The following is a 16,926-nucleotide window of genomic DNA, read 5'->3' on the forward strand; positions in this document are numbered from 1 at the left end:
CAAGGGATGGACAGATGGATTGACATGTGATAAAGCGTAATTGTAGAATCCAGATTAATGGTAGACTCTAAATGATGGGCATGAGTGTTTAACCATAAAATTCTCACAACCCTTTTGAATGTTCGAAAAACTTTTATATGGTGTGGCGGGGGCACTCAGTCCCTTGTTCTTCAGACTATGAAGACACGCTAGGTGCTCTCATGTTTTATCTCCAACAACCCTGTGGAGTTGACAGGTGAGATATCTGAAACTTGGAAAGGTTGAGTGACCTACTTAAGGCCCCATAGCTAGTTGGGACCGAGCCCAACCTGGAATCCTGGTGTATCAATTCAGGAGAGGCTGTGTAGTGAGGTAAAATAACACCCAGTTCCCACTAATAATCATTTTTGGGGGCTCCTGGGGGCTTCGGTCGGTTAAGCATCTGACTCCTTTTTTTTTTATTTTATTTTTAAGAGACAGAGACCGCGCTAGCAGGGGAGGTTCAGAGAGAGAGGGAGACACAGAATCTGAAGCAGGCTCCACCCTCTGAGCCAACTGTTAGCACAGAGCCCGATGCGGGGCTCGAACCCACGAACCCTGAGATCATGACCTGAGCTGAAGCCAGATGCTTAACCGACTGAGCCACCCAGGCACCCCAAGCATCCAACTCTTGATGTCGGCTCAAGTTGTGATACTGTGGTTGTGGGTCGAGCTCTAAGAGAACAAGCCAGGAAGAAAAGCTAGTTAGATAAATGACAGCGAAGAAACTCCACGTGGGACTTGGGAGCAGGAGACTCAGAAAGTGGGTTCAGCCCTCAAGTGGCCTTTGTTTCTTGTCTCCTTCCAAGGAACCAGCTTGCCCCCTGAACTCAGCTGTTCTCCTCGAATGCCTACTTTCCATTCCTTATCCCCCAAATGCATACAATCTGCCTTTTCCCTTCCAAAGAACACTCTAATGGTCTCCTGTGAGCTCCATCACTCACATTCTTGAAGTATATCTGTAAAGTACCGGAAATGAACCAGAGGATCCCGGCCTCCCAAAACAAGGATTGGCTCTGAAAGCCCTAATGCGGGCCTCTGCCACCTCTCTCTCTGACCCTCCCCTGCTCGTGCTGTCTTTTTCTCTCAAAAAAATAAGTAAACAAAAAATAAAAATAAAAAAAGAAGGGAGACACGATGGGGCTTTGGAGGGGGCAGTGTGTGCTGTGGCTTCGAGTTATGGGAGAGGCGTCTAAAGGGTGCCAGTACCGGGTTTGAAGTGAAGTACCTGTTACCTGTCCCCTGTCACTGATGACAGCTGCTGGGGTCTCACCCTCTGGATCCTGGACCACCGGACTAAACGCCTCCACCTCTTTCACCCAAGAAGTAAAAGCGAATTTGGGGGCTGAAAATCCTGCGGAGGGGAAACATTGGGTTCCGCTAAGAACCTTAGAAGGAAGGATGAGGCTGCTTCCTCAGTGCCCCACAGTGCCCTCCACTCGCATCTGGGGACCTGAGTCCCCCCTTTCCACGGATTACTGGGTCCTAGCTGGACCGCAGGGCTTCACCGAGCGCGCCCAGGAGTCCGTACGTCTCCCGCATCACCGCCCGGCACAGGGCCCTCTGCGCCGGCCGCAGACACCTCCACTCCTCCGAGGAGAAGTACACGGCCACGTCCGCGAAGCTCACGACTCCTGGGCTGTTTTCTCGCCCGGCCTCCCCGAGCGGCGCCCTAGGAAACCCCTTAAGTGCTACGCCAAGAGAGACTTCTGGAATCCGTGGAAACGCTAGAGCTTTCCTAGCTCTCTTCTGAAAGGGTCCTTAAAGACCACGGCCCTGCCCTTAACCAACATGGCGCCTCTCCGGCTTCAACCTCCCTTGCTTTCCCGGTCTGCCCTTAGATACCAAGGGCAAAACCAGAAGAGAAGTTGGGCCTGCCGGGTCTGAAGCCGTAGATGACGTGCGTTGATTGGACAATGCCGGCGTAGGGGAAGAAGGGAGACTATGATTGGTCGCTCCGGAGCGGCCTATTTGAAAGGCTGACGGAGAAGATCTGGCTTTTTCAGGACAGGACCTAAAAGAGTGGTGTTGACGTTGGAGGCTACTCCCTCTGCTTACACGAGACTTGTTACAAGCAGGTGCAGATGTCCCGGGCTTGGAGGTGAGTAAAAGCCGAAGGCTGAAGACTGGAGATGATAGATGGAAGTGAGGGATGGTCTGCCCCAATGTCCTCTGGGTACTCTGGGCAGGGCTGCGGGAATTTGATTTGGCTGGTGCCCCGAGGTCGCAGATGTCTTGCCTTTCACAGACGCAGCAGCTGAAGGACAGAAAGCAGATTCAACGTCAATCTGGCTCCCAAGTTCGACTAAGTGCTTACTTAGCTAAGCGCTTACTGTACCCTGTCTCAATCAGAAATTTTGTGTTCGAATTACAGGTCATAAATGAGTAATAAAACTGGGAAATGAATCAAATCACCATTTAATCTGTTTTTCAAGCTTACCAACCAAGTAGTATCCATGGGAGCAGAGAAGAAAAGTTCTAGGGATATAACAAGCTGTCTGTCTGTTCGGTGAAACCACTTTGAAGACCTAGTCTAGCTTTCCAACTCATGTGCATATGCATTCTATTTCATAATATGGTCAAATTCCAAAGAGTGCATAGTCAAAAGTAAGGCTTGAAAATGTTGGGGAAAAAAAAAAAGAAAATGTTGAACGTTCTTATACTACAAGTGGAGTATAAATGGGTACAACTACTTTGGAAAGCTGGCCGTAGCTACTAAAGCGAAATATTTGCATGCCTATCTGTGACCCAGCAATTCCACTCCTACTCACATACCCAGAAGTGCATACATATGTTTACTGGAAGACATGCACTCAGATGTTCACAGCAGCATGAGTTGCAGTAGCCAAGAGCCAGAAACTATCCACAACAGTCAAAGAAAGAATAAATAAACCATTGGAATACTATTCATGGAATACTATTCAGAAATGAGAATGAATGATCTAGAAATCCATAATATGGATGAATCTTGCATACTGTTGAGCCAAAGAAGCCAGACACAAAATAATATGTGATATGTGATTCCATTTATATAAAGTATAAAACCAGGTAATATGAATCCAAGCTTTTTGTTTCTAAAATGCTGATAACGGAGCGGCTGGCTGGCTCAGTCAGTAGAGCCTTGATCTCAGGGTTGTAAGTTTGAGCCCCATATTGGGTGTAGAGATTACTTAAAAATAAATAAATAGGGGCGCTTGGGTGGCTCAGTCAATTAAGTGTCTGTTCTTGATTTCGGATCAGGTCATGATCTCATGGTTCATCTGTTCAAGCCCCATGTCAGGCTCTGCTGATAGTATGAAGCCTGTGGGGGATCCTCTATCTCCCTCTCTCTCTGCCCTTCCCCTGTTTATGTGCTTTCTCTCTCACACTCTCAAAAATAAATAAACATTTAAGTAAATAAATATAGTGGGGTGCTTGGGTGGCTCAGTCGGTTAAGCATCCAACTTCAGCTCAGGTCACGATCTCACAGCTTGAGTTGGAGCCCCACGTCAGGCTCTGTGCCGACGGCTCAGAGTCTGGAGCCTGCTTTGGATTCTCTCTCTTTCTCTGCCCCTCCCGCACTCATGCTCTGCCTGTCTCTGTCTCTCTTTTTAGAGAGACAGAGGGAATGCTTCGAGAGGGTGAGAGGGCAGAGGGAGAGAGAGAAAGAATTCCATGCAGGCTCCGTGCCAGCACAGAGTCCGACAGGGAGCTCAATCCCACAACCCTCGGATCATGACCTGAGTCACATTCAAGAGTTGGAGGCTCAACTGAATGAGCAACCCAGGCGCCCCAATATTCTGTTTCTTGCTCTAAGTGCTGGTTATACAGACGTGTTCAGCTTGTGAAAATTGACCTGTACACACACTTACATATTTGTGTTCTGCTTCAATTTAAAAAAATAGTCTCCTTCCTCTTGTTCCCTTCCCCTTCCTAGAGGCAGCCTCTGTTACCAGTTTCTTGTGTCCTTCCTGAGATAATTTATGTACATAATGCTTTTTGTTTTCATAAGGAGCATAATAAACACACTGTTCACTTTGCTTTCTTTTCTCTCTTGATTTATCTTGCAGATAAATTTCAGTACATATAGATCTGCTTTTTTAAATGGCTGCGTACATAATGTTCCACTGGACAGAACAGTTTATCCAGTTCATTATCTTTTTTAAATTTTTTATTAAAATTTTGTTTAACATTTATTTATTTTGGAGTGACAGAGACAGAGTGCAACAGGGGAGGGGCAGAGAGAGAAAGAGACACAGAATCCCAAGCTGCTTCCAGGCTCTGAGCTGTCTGCACAGAGCCCAATGCAGATCTCAAACCCACAAACCATGAGATGATGACCTGAGCCTAGGTCGGACGCTCAACTGACTGAGCCCCCCAAGCACCCCCATCTAGTTCATTTTCTGTTAATGGTCAATTAGTTTGTTTCCAGTCTTACTACCATAAAATACTGCAGTCACATCCTTAGATATACTTTTTTTTTCACATTTATTTATTTTGAGACAGAGAGGGAAAGCGAGCAAGTGCGGTTGGAGGTAGGTTATGGGCAGAGAGAGTGAATCCCAAGTAGGCTCTTCATTGTCAGTGAAGATTCTGACTCAGGGTTGGAACTCAGGAACCATGAGATCATGACCTGAGCTGAAATTAAGAGCCGAATGCTCAATCAACTGAGCCACCAGCCCCCCAACCCCTTAGATACACTTCTTTAGGCACATACATGAGCATGTCTGTTGACTAAATCATAGAAGCAGAATTGCTGAGTCAGAGGGAAGACTAGTGTTTTAAGCCATTTATTAACTTAAATAACTAAACTTTTCTCCCAAATTTGTATGAAGCATATCCAGAATACATACTGTATTTTTTTATTTTTTAAATTTTTTAAATGTTTTATTTATTTTTGATACAGAGAGAGACAGAGCATGAGAGGGGGAGGGTCAGAGAGAGAAGGAGACACAGAACCAGAAGCAGGCTCCAGGCTCTGAGCTAGCTGTCAGCACAGAGCCTGACTCGGGGCTCGAACCCACAAACGTGAGCTCTGACCTGAGCCGAAGTTCGAGGCTTAACCGACTGAGCCACCCAGGCACCCCTATACTGTATTTATTTTGTATCTTCAGGCTACCCAGTTTGAGAAGCATGGTTTTAAGGTCTTTCATTTATTCAGGTGACATGGCAGACAGAATAATGGACCCCAGAATGTCCATGTTTTAACCCCTGAAGCCTGTGAATATGTTACGTTGGCAAACAGGACTTTGCAGATGTGATTAAGCTAAGGAGTTTGAGAAGACTATCATGGATTATCCCAGCGGCCCTAATGTCAACACGGTGATCCTTATAAAAGGGAGGCAGGATCAGACCTAGTTTGCAGTGACGTGGCTAAAATGCACGGAGAAGGTCAGATCCGTTGGTAAACACAGGACCCATTTGCCTCCCTCAGGAAAATGAAGGAAATGGAAATAAGCCAGCACTCCAAGCCACATTTGCTCCTTCTGTGGCAAAACAGAGATGCAGACATGAGCTGTGGGGATCTGGCATTGTGGTTCCTCCATGAAAATAGAAGCTGGTGGTGCCTGGACCTCCAAGACCACTTCTGTTGTCACCGCAAAGTCGGCCATCAGAGGACTGAAGGGTATTTTTTTTAATCTGAAACATTGCTAGCCTACAATAAATGACTTAATTTATGTAAACAAAAAGGGAGGGAGGAGTCAGGAAGATCAGAGTCAAAGAAGTTGTGACAGCAGAAACAGAGATGGGAGTGACGCACTGCTGGAAAGGGAAGCAAACCTCCAGAGGCCGGAAAAGGCAAGGAATGGATTCTCTAGAGATTGGAGAACGCGACCTTGCTAACATCTTGACTTTAGTCCTCTAAACCCTGTTTTCAGACTTCTGACCTACAGAATTGTGAGATAATAAATTTGAGTTATTTTAGACCACTTAGTTTGGTAGTTTATTTTCTTTTTTTTCTTTAATTTATTTTTGAGAGACAGAGAGAGTCAGCGGGAGCAGGGGAGGGTCAGAGAGAGGGGGACACCGAATCCAAAGCAGGCTCCAGGCTCTGAGCTAGCTGTCAGCACAGAGCCTGACGCAGGACTCGAACCCACGAACAGTGAGATCATGACCTGAGCTGAAGCCAGAAGCTGGATACTTAACCGACTGAGCCACCCAGGTGCCCCTCGTTTGGTAATTTCTTACAAGAGCACTGGGAAACTAGTTTAGGTAACATTACTGAATAGCTGTTTCTGAGCTTTGTCAAGTACTATATTGGGTATGCAAGCACTCTCCTAGCTCTGAATTTAAGAATCGAAGATCTAGACAGGAGCCTCAGATGAAAGAAACTATCATGAACCAGGAGAAACTCGGCAAACTGCAAGCACAAGTGCGCATTGGTGGGAAAGGAACTGCTCGCCGAAAGAAGAAGGTGGTTCATAGAACAGCTACAGCAGATGATAAAAAACTTCAGTTCTCCTTAAAGAAGTTAGGGGTAAACAGTATCTCTAGTATTGAAGAAGTGAATATGTTCACAAACCAAGGAACAGTGATCCACTTTAACAACCCTGAAGTTCAGGCATCCCTGGCGGCGAACACCTTCACCATCACAGGCCACGCGGAGACAAAGCAGCTGACAGAAATGCTACCCAGCGTCTTAAACCAGCTTGGTGCGGACGGTCTGACTAGTTCCAGAAGGCTGGCGGAAGCTCTGCCCAAGCAGCCTGTGGATGGAAAGGCACCACCTGCTCCAGGAGAGGATGATGATGATGAAGTTCCAGATCTTGTGGAGAATTTCGATGAAGCTTCCGAGAATGAAGCAAACTGAATTGAGTCAACTTCTGAAGAAGATAAAATTTGAAGAAGTTACTGGGAGCTGCTATTTTATATTATGACTGCTTTTTTAAAAATTTTGTTCATGGACCTGATAAAATCTAGATCTCTAATATTTTTAAGCCCGAGCCCCTTGGACACTGCAGCTCTTTTCAGTTTTTGCTTATACACAATTCATTCTTTGCAGCTAATTAAGCTGAAGAAGCCTGGGAATAAAGTTTGAAACAATATTAAAAAAAAAAAAAAGAATTGAAGATCTAGGGGCGCCTGGAAGGCTCTGTTGGTTAAGCGTCCAGCTTCAGCTCAGGTCATGATCTCATGGATGGTGAGTTCAGCCCTAAGTCAGGCTCTGTGCTGACGGCTCAGAGCCTGGAGCCCAATTTGGATTCTGTGTCTCCCTCTTTCTCTGACCCTCCCCTGCTCACACTGTCTCTCTCTATCAAAAATAAATTTAAAAAAAAAGATCTAAAAGAGAAGCAATACTTAAAGACATTTTACTGAATGAAAGAAGCCTTAGACAAAAGAATACACACTGTAGGATTCCAGTTATATGATGTTTAAAAAAATTTTTTTAATGTTTTTATTATTGAGAGAGACAGAGCATGAGAGGGGCAGAGAGAGAGGGAGACACAGAATCTGAAACAGGCTCCAGGCTCTGAGCTGTCAGCATGGAACCCGACTTGGGATTCGAACCAATGAGCCCTGAGATCATGACCTGAGCCAGAGTTGGATGTTTAACCAACCGAGCCACCCAGGCCCCTCTGATTAGCCATTTTTAAAGTGTACAATTAAGTGGCATTTAGTGCATTCACAATGTTTTGCAACTACCACCTCTCTTTCAAAACTTCATCACCTTTGGGATTTTGATTTGATTACACTGAATCTGTAGATCTCTTTGGGTATTGCTGCCAGCTTAACAGCAGTAGGTCTTCCAATCCGTGAGTACGGGTGCCGTTTTATTTATTTAGGTCTTCAATTTCTTTCAGCAGTATTTCGTACTTTTCAACGTACAAGCCCTTGGCCTCCTTACTTGAATTACACCTAAGTGTTTTATTCTTTTTCATGCTAATATAAATGGAATTGTTTTCCTATTTACCTTTCTGGATTGTTCATTGTTCATATATAGAAATGCAACTGACTTTTGTGTGTTGACTTTGCATCTTGCCACTTTGCTAAATTTATTTCTTAGCTCTAACGTTTTTTGTGTGTGTGGAATCTTTAGGGTTTTTAGATGTAAGATCCCATCATCTGTGAAAAGAGATCATTTCACTTCTTCCTTTCCAGTTTGGACACCTACTATATCCTTTTATTGCCTTATTTCTCTGGCTAGAATTTATGACACAGTGTTGAAAAGAAGTGGCAAAGGTGGGCATCCTTGTCTTGTTCCTTATTCGGTGGGGAAGGTTTGCAGTCTTTCACCACTGAGTGTGATCTTAGGTATGGGCTTTTCATCTATGGCCTTTATTGTGTTGAGGAAGTTTTCTTCCGTTGAGTGTTTTCTGTCATGAAAGGATGTTAAATATTGTTAAATTCTTTTTCTACATCAAGATGATCATTTTTTAATGTTTATTTATTTTGAGAGAGAGAGTGAGTGGGGGGAAGGGGCAGAAAGTAAGGGAGAGAGAAAAGTCCCAAGCAGGCCCCACGCTGTCAGCACAGAGCCCCACTTAGGACTTGAACCCACAAACTGAGATAATGACCTGAGCCGACATCTTGAATCGGATACTTAACCGACTGAGCCACCCAGGTGTCCCAAAATAATTTTTCTCCTTATCTTATTATTGTGGCATATTACATCGATTCATTTTCACCTGATGAAGCATTCTTGCATTCCAGGAATATATCCCACTTGGTCATAGTGTATAACCCTTTTAATAATGCCGCTTTGGTTTGCTAGTATTTTTTGAGATTCATAAGGGATATTGGTCTATAATTTTTTTTTAATTTTTTTAATGTTTATTTCAGAGACAGAGACAGACAGAGAGTGAGCAGAAGAGGGACAGAGAGAGGGAGACGCAGAATCTGAAGCAAGCTCCAGGTTCTGAGCTGTCCGCACAGAGCCCGACACAGGACTTGAACTCACAAATTGTAAGACCATGACCTGAACAGAACTTGGATGCTCAACCAACTGAGCCACTCAGGCCCCCCATATAATTTTCTTTTCTTATAATGTTTTTGTCTAGCATTGGTATCAGTGTAAGAATTTTAAAAATATATAATGGATTCAAATCCCTTTTTATTTGGGAATATTTTCTCCCATTCAATGGACTATCTTTTAATTCTCTCCAAGGTGTCTTTTGAAGCACAAGTTTTAATCTTGATGAAACCAGTATATCTATGTTTTGCCATTTGGGCTTTTGGTGTCAGATCTAAGAAACCATTGCCAGATCAGAGGCACCTGGGTAGCTCATAAGCATCCGACTCTTGATTTCAGCTCTGGTCATGATTTCGCAGTTGGCAAGTTCAAGCCCTGCATCAGGTCTGCGCTGACAGTACAGAGCTTGCGTGGGATTCTTTCTCTCCCTCTCCCTCTGTCCCTATCCCTCTCATGCTCCTTCTCTCTCAAAATAAATAAATAAACTTAAAAGGAAAAGGGAAAGGGAAAGGGAACCACCTGGCCCAAGATCACAAAGATTGACACCTATGTTTTTTTCTTAAGAGTTTTTATTTTGTTTGCTTGTTTGTTTGTTTAGAGGAGGGGAGGGAGAGAAGCCTAAGCAGGCACACCGCTGTCAGTGCAGAGCTTGATGCGGGGCTCCATTCCACGAACCATGAGACCATGACCTAAGTCAAAACCAAGAGTCACTCAACCGACTGAGCCAACCAGGCACCGCCCCACCCTCTTCTAAGAGTTTTAGTTCTTACAATTAGATCTACGGTCCACAATGAGTTAATTTTTTAAGAAGTTTTTTTTTTTTTTTAAAGTAATCTCTACCCCCAGTGTGGGGCTTGAACCCATGACCCTGAGATCAGTATTCACATGCCCTACCAGCCGAGCCAGCCAGGCTGTCCTCTGAGTTAAGTTTTATGTCTGGTTGAGGGTAGGGATCCAACTTCATCCTTTCGTATGTGGACATCCAGTTGTTTCAGCACCTTTTGTTGAAAAGACTATTTCACTTTTTGAATTCTCTTGGTATTTTTGTTGAAAATCAGTTGCTTATAGGAGCACCTGGCCGGCCCAGTCAGTAGGACATGCAACTCTTGATCTCCGGGTCATGAATTCAAGCTCCATGTTGGGCGTGGAACCTACCTAAAAAAGAAAGAAAGAAAGAAAGAAAATCAATTGATCATAAATGTAAAGGTTTCTAGAAGGACATTTTATTTTCTCTTATTTAATAAATTCTTCCCATTTCATCAGTTCCTTCCTCGGTGTGGGGAGTGGCCTGTGCTGTGATCTGAATGGGAGCCTAATGACTTACGTGAAAATGTCGTAAGGTCCTTATCATGTGCCTATAGTACGGAGATTTTGGTTATTTTTTTTTCCTCCAAAAGATAAAAACCTTTTAAATCCTTTAGCAAGTCCCTGTGAAAATAATGTATAGAATAAAAGTGAAAGGTGAGTAACTGTATCACCTCCAAGAGGACTGCTATTATTTCATTCAGCATCACTTCTGTCTCCTGTTTGCCACCAAGTGACAAAATGTCCATTTACTGATAGATCAGTGATTCCTTCGCTCCATTGCTGCCAATTGAAGTCATCATCGCTTCCAAAGGCCAAGAAAACTCTAGTTCCGAAGATGGCTGTTTCCTGCGAGAATAAGTACATAAGCTCCCCATCGAGTCACATGTGCTTTGGCAAATAGTCCAATGATGTCTGTTGTAAGAAATATGGCAAGTTCCTTCCTCACAGGCAGTGTATCGCTATCATCTGTTAATCTTTTGCTCTGCAGTACAGAACAGGCGAAAGGAAGTGGGGGAAGAAATCCCAGCAGAACAGAGGGCCCAGTATTGGGGAAAAAGAAAATAGGAGCGCCTGGATGGCTCAGTCGGTGAAGTGGCTGACTTCGGCTCGGGTCATGATCTCATGATATGTGGGTTCAAACCCCATTTTGGGCTCTGTGCTGAGCGCTCAGAGCCTGGAGCCTGCCTCCGATTCTGTGTCTCCCTCTCTCTTTTATCCCCTTGCTCATGCTCAGTCTCTCAAAAATAAATATTCAGGGGCCCCTGGGTGGCTCAGTTGGTTAAGCCTCCAACTTCGGCTCAGGTCATGATCTCACGGTTCATGGGTTCGAGCCCTGCATCGGGCTCTGTGCTGACAGCTAGCTCAGAGCCTGGAGCCTGCTTTGGATTCTGTGTCCTCCCTCTCTCTCTGACCCTCCCCTGCTCACACTGTATCTCTCTAAGAAAACTATAGATTTTGCAACTTATATCATGTTTCTTTTTATTCCACATTGTTTCTCTACATGCTTTTTTCTTGAGTCACAGGACCCCAAAATGAACTACAGCACAATTAACAAATGTTTTGTTTGCAATATTAAAGTAAAATCCTAGAAATTATAATAGAATCAAGGGCTAAAATTCAAAGTATTTTTCATTTTATTTTGTTTTATTTATTTATTTATTTTCAGTAGTCTCTACACCCAGCATGAGGCTCAAACTCACCACCCAGAGATCTAGAGTCACATGCTCTTCCAATGGGCCAGCCAGGCGCCACAAAAGTATTTTTCATTTTAGGTTAAAAATAGGCAAACAGTGTTCACTTCAGCTGAACATGTACTAAAATTGGAATGAAACAGAGAAGATTAGCATGGCCCCTGCGCAAGGATGACAGGCAAATTCGTGAAGTTTCCTTCTTTTGTGTGGTTCCCCAGCAAACTGCCACCCTTTCCAGATGAACTTGGAGGAAACGCTATGAGTCAATGCACAACATGTGGCACTGAATAATGAAAACTGAGATATTTCACTAGAAAAATATTTAAAATAGGGGCGCCTGGGTAGCTCAGGCAGTTAGGCATCCAACTCTTGATCTCAGCCCAGGTCGTAATCTCGTGGTTCGTGGGGTTGAGCCCCGAGTGGAGCTCTGCGCTGAGGGCTGAGTCTGCATGGAACTCTGTCTCCTGGTCTCTCTGCCCCCCCGCCAAAGAAATAAATAACTTTTTTTTTAATTTTAAATAATTTAAAAAGGGAAACTTGGGTGGCTCAGTCGGTTACGCGTTCAACTCTTGATTTCGATTCAGGTCATGATCTTAAAGTTTCTTAAGTTCCAGCTCCGCATCCAGCTCTGCACACTGACCACAGAGCCTGCTTGGGATTCTCTCTGTCTCTGCTCCTCCCCCACTCACTCTCTGTCTTTCAAAATAAGTAAACATTTAAAAATAAAATAATTTTTAAAAGTCAATATACAATGACAAATTGAGAAAAATATTTGCAAGTTATATCCCAAAGGACTAATTTCCTTCTTTAAGAACTACAAATGCAGGGCGCCTGGGTGGCTCAGTTGGTTAAGCGTCGGATTTCAGCTCAGGTCATGATCTCTCAGTCATGAGTTTGAGCCTCATGTCAGGCTCCGTGCTAACAGCTCAGAGCCTGGAGCCTGCTTCAGATTCTCTATCTCCCTCTCTCTCTGACCCTCCCCTGTCTCTCTCTGTCTCTCAAAAATAAATAAAAAACATTAAAAAAAACCCTACAAATGCAGGAGACAAAGACTAGCAACAGAAAAATCATATACATGACAATTCACATAAAAGAAAATACAATGATCTCTTAAAGCATTTGAAAAATTAATCAGAGGCACCTAGGTGGCTAAGTTAGTTAAGTGTCTGACTCTTGATCTTGGCTCAGGTCATGATCTGAGGGTCGTGAGTTCAAGCCCTGCATTGGGCTCCACACTGGGTTTGGAGCCTACTTCTAAAAAGTCACTCATAGGGGGTGCCTGGTTGGCTCAGTCGGTTAAATGGCCAACTTCAGTTCAGGTCATAACCCCACAGTTCACGGGTTCGAGCCCCACATTGGGTGGGCCCTGTGTGGACAGCTCAAAGCCTGGAGCCTCCTTCAGATTCTGTGTCTCCCTCTCCTGCTGCTCCTCCCCTACTCCTGCTCTGTCACTCTCTCAAAAGTAAATAAACATTAAAAAATTGTTTTAAGACAATAAAAAGTCATTCAGAGGAACACAAATTAAAATTGCATGATAGTATTTTTCCCCTATCAGATGAGCAAGGATCAGAAAGTTCGCCTGGGGGGGTGCCTGGGTGGCTCAGTCAATTAAGCATCTGACTCTTTTTTTCTTTTTTATATTAAAAAAAACTTTTTAAGTGTTTATTTACTTTTGAGAGAGACAGAGTTCGAGCAGGAGAGGGGCAGAGAGAGGGAGACACAGAATCCAAAGCAGGCTCCAGGCTCCCAGCTGTCAGAGCAGAGCTGGACTTGGGGGACTTGAACTCACAAACCAGATCATGACCTGGTCGGATGCTTAACCAACTGAGCCACCAAGGTGTTCCAGGTGTCTGACTCTTGATTTCAGCTCAGGTCATGATCTCACAGTTTTTTTGAGTTCAAGCCCCAAATCAGGCTCTGCACTGATCAGGGGGAGATTGCTTGAGATTTTCTCTCCCCCTTTCTCTCTCCAAATTAATTAATTAAAAAAATAAGTTTGCTGGGGCACCTAGCTAGTTCAGTCAGTGGAGCATGCAACTCTTGTCCTCCAGGTTGTGGGTTCGAGCCCCATGATGGGTGTAGCAATAACTTAAAGGAAAAAAGTTTGCCATCACTCCTGTCCCAAAATAGTCCCCCTCATCACTTCCATCACCTCATCCTGCACTGATCACTTCCTGACACTGTTTATCTTTTTTCTTTAGCCTTGAATCTCCATGAGGGCAAAGACCTCACAGGGCCTGTGGTAGTGGCCCCAAATATCTGTTGAATGAAGCAATGAATGATGCACTGTGTTTTCACAGGTGGTAGAGGCACTTTCACATATTTCTGATGGGACTGTAAATTCATTAGCCTCCTTGGAAAGCAATCTGGTCATAACTACCAAAATTGCAAATACAACATTCATGTATTTGTTTATTATTTAACGGGTACATAGTGTCAGTTTGGGATGATGAAGCAGCTCTGGAAACAGTGGCAGGTCATAAAACATTGTGAATGTACTTAATGCCACTGAATTGTGTATTTAAAAATAGTTAAAATGGTAAATTTTATGTATATTTTACCACAAAAATCCACTAGTTTGTAACTTCCACAGTAATTTACGAGACCAACTTATTTTGCTTCCAAAACTTATCTCTTGAACACCATTTATAGATTTGTGCAAAGTATACTGTGAATATAGTATTTTATTTGCAGGAATGACTCCTGATTAGCAGCAGACAGGACCAGGAACACAGCTTCCAATGTGACCACAGCTACAGGTAACATTACCTGATCCTGTTGTGGAATTGTTTTATTTTGTTTTTATTTTGAGAGCGAGAGGAGAGAGCCAGCCTTCGTGAGGGAAGGGCAGAGAGACAGAAAGAATCCCAAGCAGGCCCCACCCTGTCACCGCACAGAGCCTGACTTGGGGACTTGGGGCTTGAACTCAAGAAACAGTGAGATCATGACCTGAGCCAGAATCAAGAGTCAGATGCTTAAGGGACTGAGCCACCCAGGTGCCCCTGTTGTGATATCTTTTATTTTAGTTGCTCCTGTCCCTTTCACAGATGTGTTGACAGTCACTTTCAACTCTGCATGTCAGCATTTCCTGCTCTTGCTTTTAATGGCTTCTTCCAACCAGTTACCTTCGCTCTGTTTATTGTTAAGCTTTAACTCACAGGAAAATTATGATACTTTTTTTGCACTTTTGTTTCTTGATTAATTGTTATTGGAATTTGGGGAAATGTGTACATTCACAGAAGGGATTCCTATGTGTACACACTAGAAAGAGCCACAAGAGGCACCGGGATCGCTAGAAGAATATGGGGTATGAAAGCTAGGTTACAAGAGCACTCCAGTAGGAAAGCTAAGGTAAAAAGGGTAAAAACTAAACTGTTGATTTGCTGAGTCATCAAGGCATCTTAAAGGACAGTTTCGGTGGTGTGGTACCTTGTACCGCAGCTAGCTTTGGAGTCAGACCTGGCTTGGAAATCCTGGCCCCTAGATTTACCAGATACATGATCCTAGACAAGTTACTATATCACTGAGCCTCAGTTTCCTCCTCTATTAAAGGGAAATAATACCTACCATCAGGTGTGCAATTTAAGGTTACCCTACTTGCAAAGTAAAAAAATTTGTCAGTTATCGTTTCATGGATGCTGCCCGAGGACAAGAGACTCCAATGTCAGAGACAAAACACCTTATTCATGGCACAAGTCATCTAAGCATCACCTGTGCATTGGTTCTTTTGCCTCCTAAGCTCCACAGAGACAACATGGAGGGGCCCGATGGATGCTGGGCGCGCAGAGTTGCACTGCGGGGGAGGAGCAATGAGCTTGAAGAGACTGCTATTTTGTGGTAAGTAGTAAACAAGATGCTCTTTGTTCCATGTAGGGACACTGTTTCTCCTTCACTGTTGCTTCATGCAAACATAACCCTAAGAAATGGCTGGGGAAAGAGTGAAAGAGCGGTCAGGGCCTTGCATTTTTCCTCCCTCCCTCCCTTCCTTCCCTTCTTCTTTCTCTCCCTCCCTCCCTCCAGTTTGTAGCTTACTGAAGCAAAAAGATACAGATTAAAATCAGCAAAGTCAAAGGGTGCATGGAGCAAAGCCCAGGAGAAACCAGGCACAAACTTAGAAATTACCAGGTGTCCTTGTCCAGTAGAGTTGCAGAGATGCACTTTATTCCCCCAACGATGATTTGTGACAATATGTGTGAACCGTTGCCAGCAGGAGAAATTCACCCCAGCCCTGGTGTCGGGTTTTTATGGCAGGGGAGGGGGGTGTGGTCATACAGACATGGAGTATCCGCATGCCTGACCTCAGCTACTCAGACTCAGCCCCCAGAGCCAAAACAGGCATTCATCATAAACTACATTATTAGGATAAACTCATCTGGTCAGACTGGTAGTGTGACTCGAGGCCTCCAGCATACAAAACACCCTAATCACACAAAATATCAAAATTTATCTCACAGGAGTGAGCCAAGTGCCAGTCCTGAATGTGAACTCTCTTTGGAATGTGCAGGGGTGAAGGCCTGCTGAGTCAACCCTTTTCTACACACGCCTGAACTCCCTGAGTCCACCGTGCCTGGTGAACTAACAGCCATGTTTTGCATCTCCGAGAATTAGAATGTGTCTGGATCCAGTGTCCAATAATCCCTGAAAACTGTAGTTCCGTCCCCTTTTCCTGGGCCCCGCCACCCTGGGAAATGGCTGCAGGTACATTTGGAAAAGGCTAGAAGGAAGATAACAGCATGTTTTTGGCAGTGTAACAACTTCTCATTCAAGAGGCTCTAGGTCTGAATTGGCTTGAGGAGAATTTGTTGAAGGCAGGGCCTTGCATTTTGGGCGTATCCAGCAGGATGTGGGGCAATGTCAGAGACACATCATGGAGCATCTCCTAACATCTCCTCGAAGGGGTTCGCATACAAATTAGACTGGAGTGTGTAAGGTGCTTAACACAGTACATGGCACATCATTAAATGCTCACTCGACAAAGTAGCTAGACTACTTTTGCAGTAGGCCAAAGAAAAGAGTGAACATGGGCTACCATTTCAAGAAATTTAGCTGAGGGGCACCTGGCTGACTCAGTTCATAGAGTGTGCATGCAATTCTTGATCTTGAGGTTGTGAGTTATTACTTAAAATCTTAAAAAAAATTGTTTAGCATGCTTAAAGAGTGGCATGTGTATATTCTAGAAAAGAGAGGGACTCTGAAGCCATAAAATTAAGGAGACAAAGAATAACAGATGTGGCAAAGTCCCTGAGAGGGCAGTAGATGAAATCCAAGGACAGCCATGCTGGCGAGCATGGTGCATAAGGAGTCAGTCCCCTGAGGTGGTTCCTGGAAGCAGGTAAATCCTTGCGGTCACACTGTAAATGTGGGGTCACGTCAGTGGGGAGTGGGATGGTAAAAGTTCCTATTTGAGGGGCGCCTGGGTGGCTCAGTCAGTTAAGTATCCAGCTTCGGCTCAGGGCGTGATGTCACGTTGGTCAGGCTCTAACAGCTCAGAGCCCGGAGCCTGCTTTCAGATTCTGTGTC

General features: G+C 44.3%; 1 long non-coding RNA gene, 1 other non-coding gene and 1 pseudogene across 4 annotated transcripts in view; all 3 read left to right on the plus strand.

Annotated features, from left to right (window-relative positions):
* LOC115299277 overlaps nucleotides 1-16,926 on the plus strand; it is a 29,041-nt gene that overhangs the window by 5,039 nt on the left and 7,076 nt on the right. Inside the window, exons 1-4 of one of the 3 annotated variants that reach the window (XR_003912087.1) lie at nucleotides 1,463-2,119; nucleotides 14,101-14,165; nucleotides 15,146-15,243; nucleotides 15,861-16,056. This is a non-coding gene — a long non-coding RNA (uncharacterized LOC115299277). Of the gene's footprint in view, nucleotides 1-1,462; nucleotides 2,120-14,100; nucleotides 14,166-15,145; nucleotides 15,244-15,860; nucleotides 16,057-16,926 lie in introns of those variants that run through there. The other 2 variants (XR_003912086.1, XR_003912088.1) reach the window with 2 other exon arrangements.
* On the plus strand, nucleotides 6,214-7,047 carry LOC115299276 (annotated as a pseudogene).
* LOC115300499 lies at nucleotides 11,508-11,612 on the plus strand. Its single transcript, XR_003912672.1, has one exon. It is a non-coding gene; the product is annotated as a U6 spliceosomal RNA (small nuclear RNA).

This window comes from Suricata suricatta, chromosome 8, assembly GCF_006229205.1.
Source record: "Suricata suricatta isolate VVHF042 chromosome 8, meerkat_22Aug2017_6uvM2_HiC, whole genome shotgun sequence".
In the NCBI taxonomy this organism is placed as follows: domain Eukaryota; kingdom Metazoa; phylum Chordata; class Mammalia; order Carnivora; family Herpestidae; genus Suricata; species Suricata suricatta.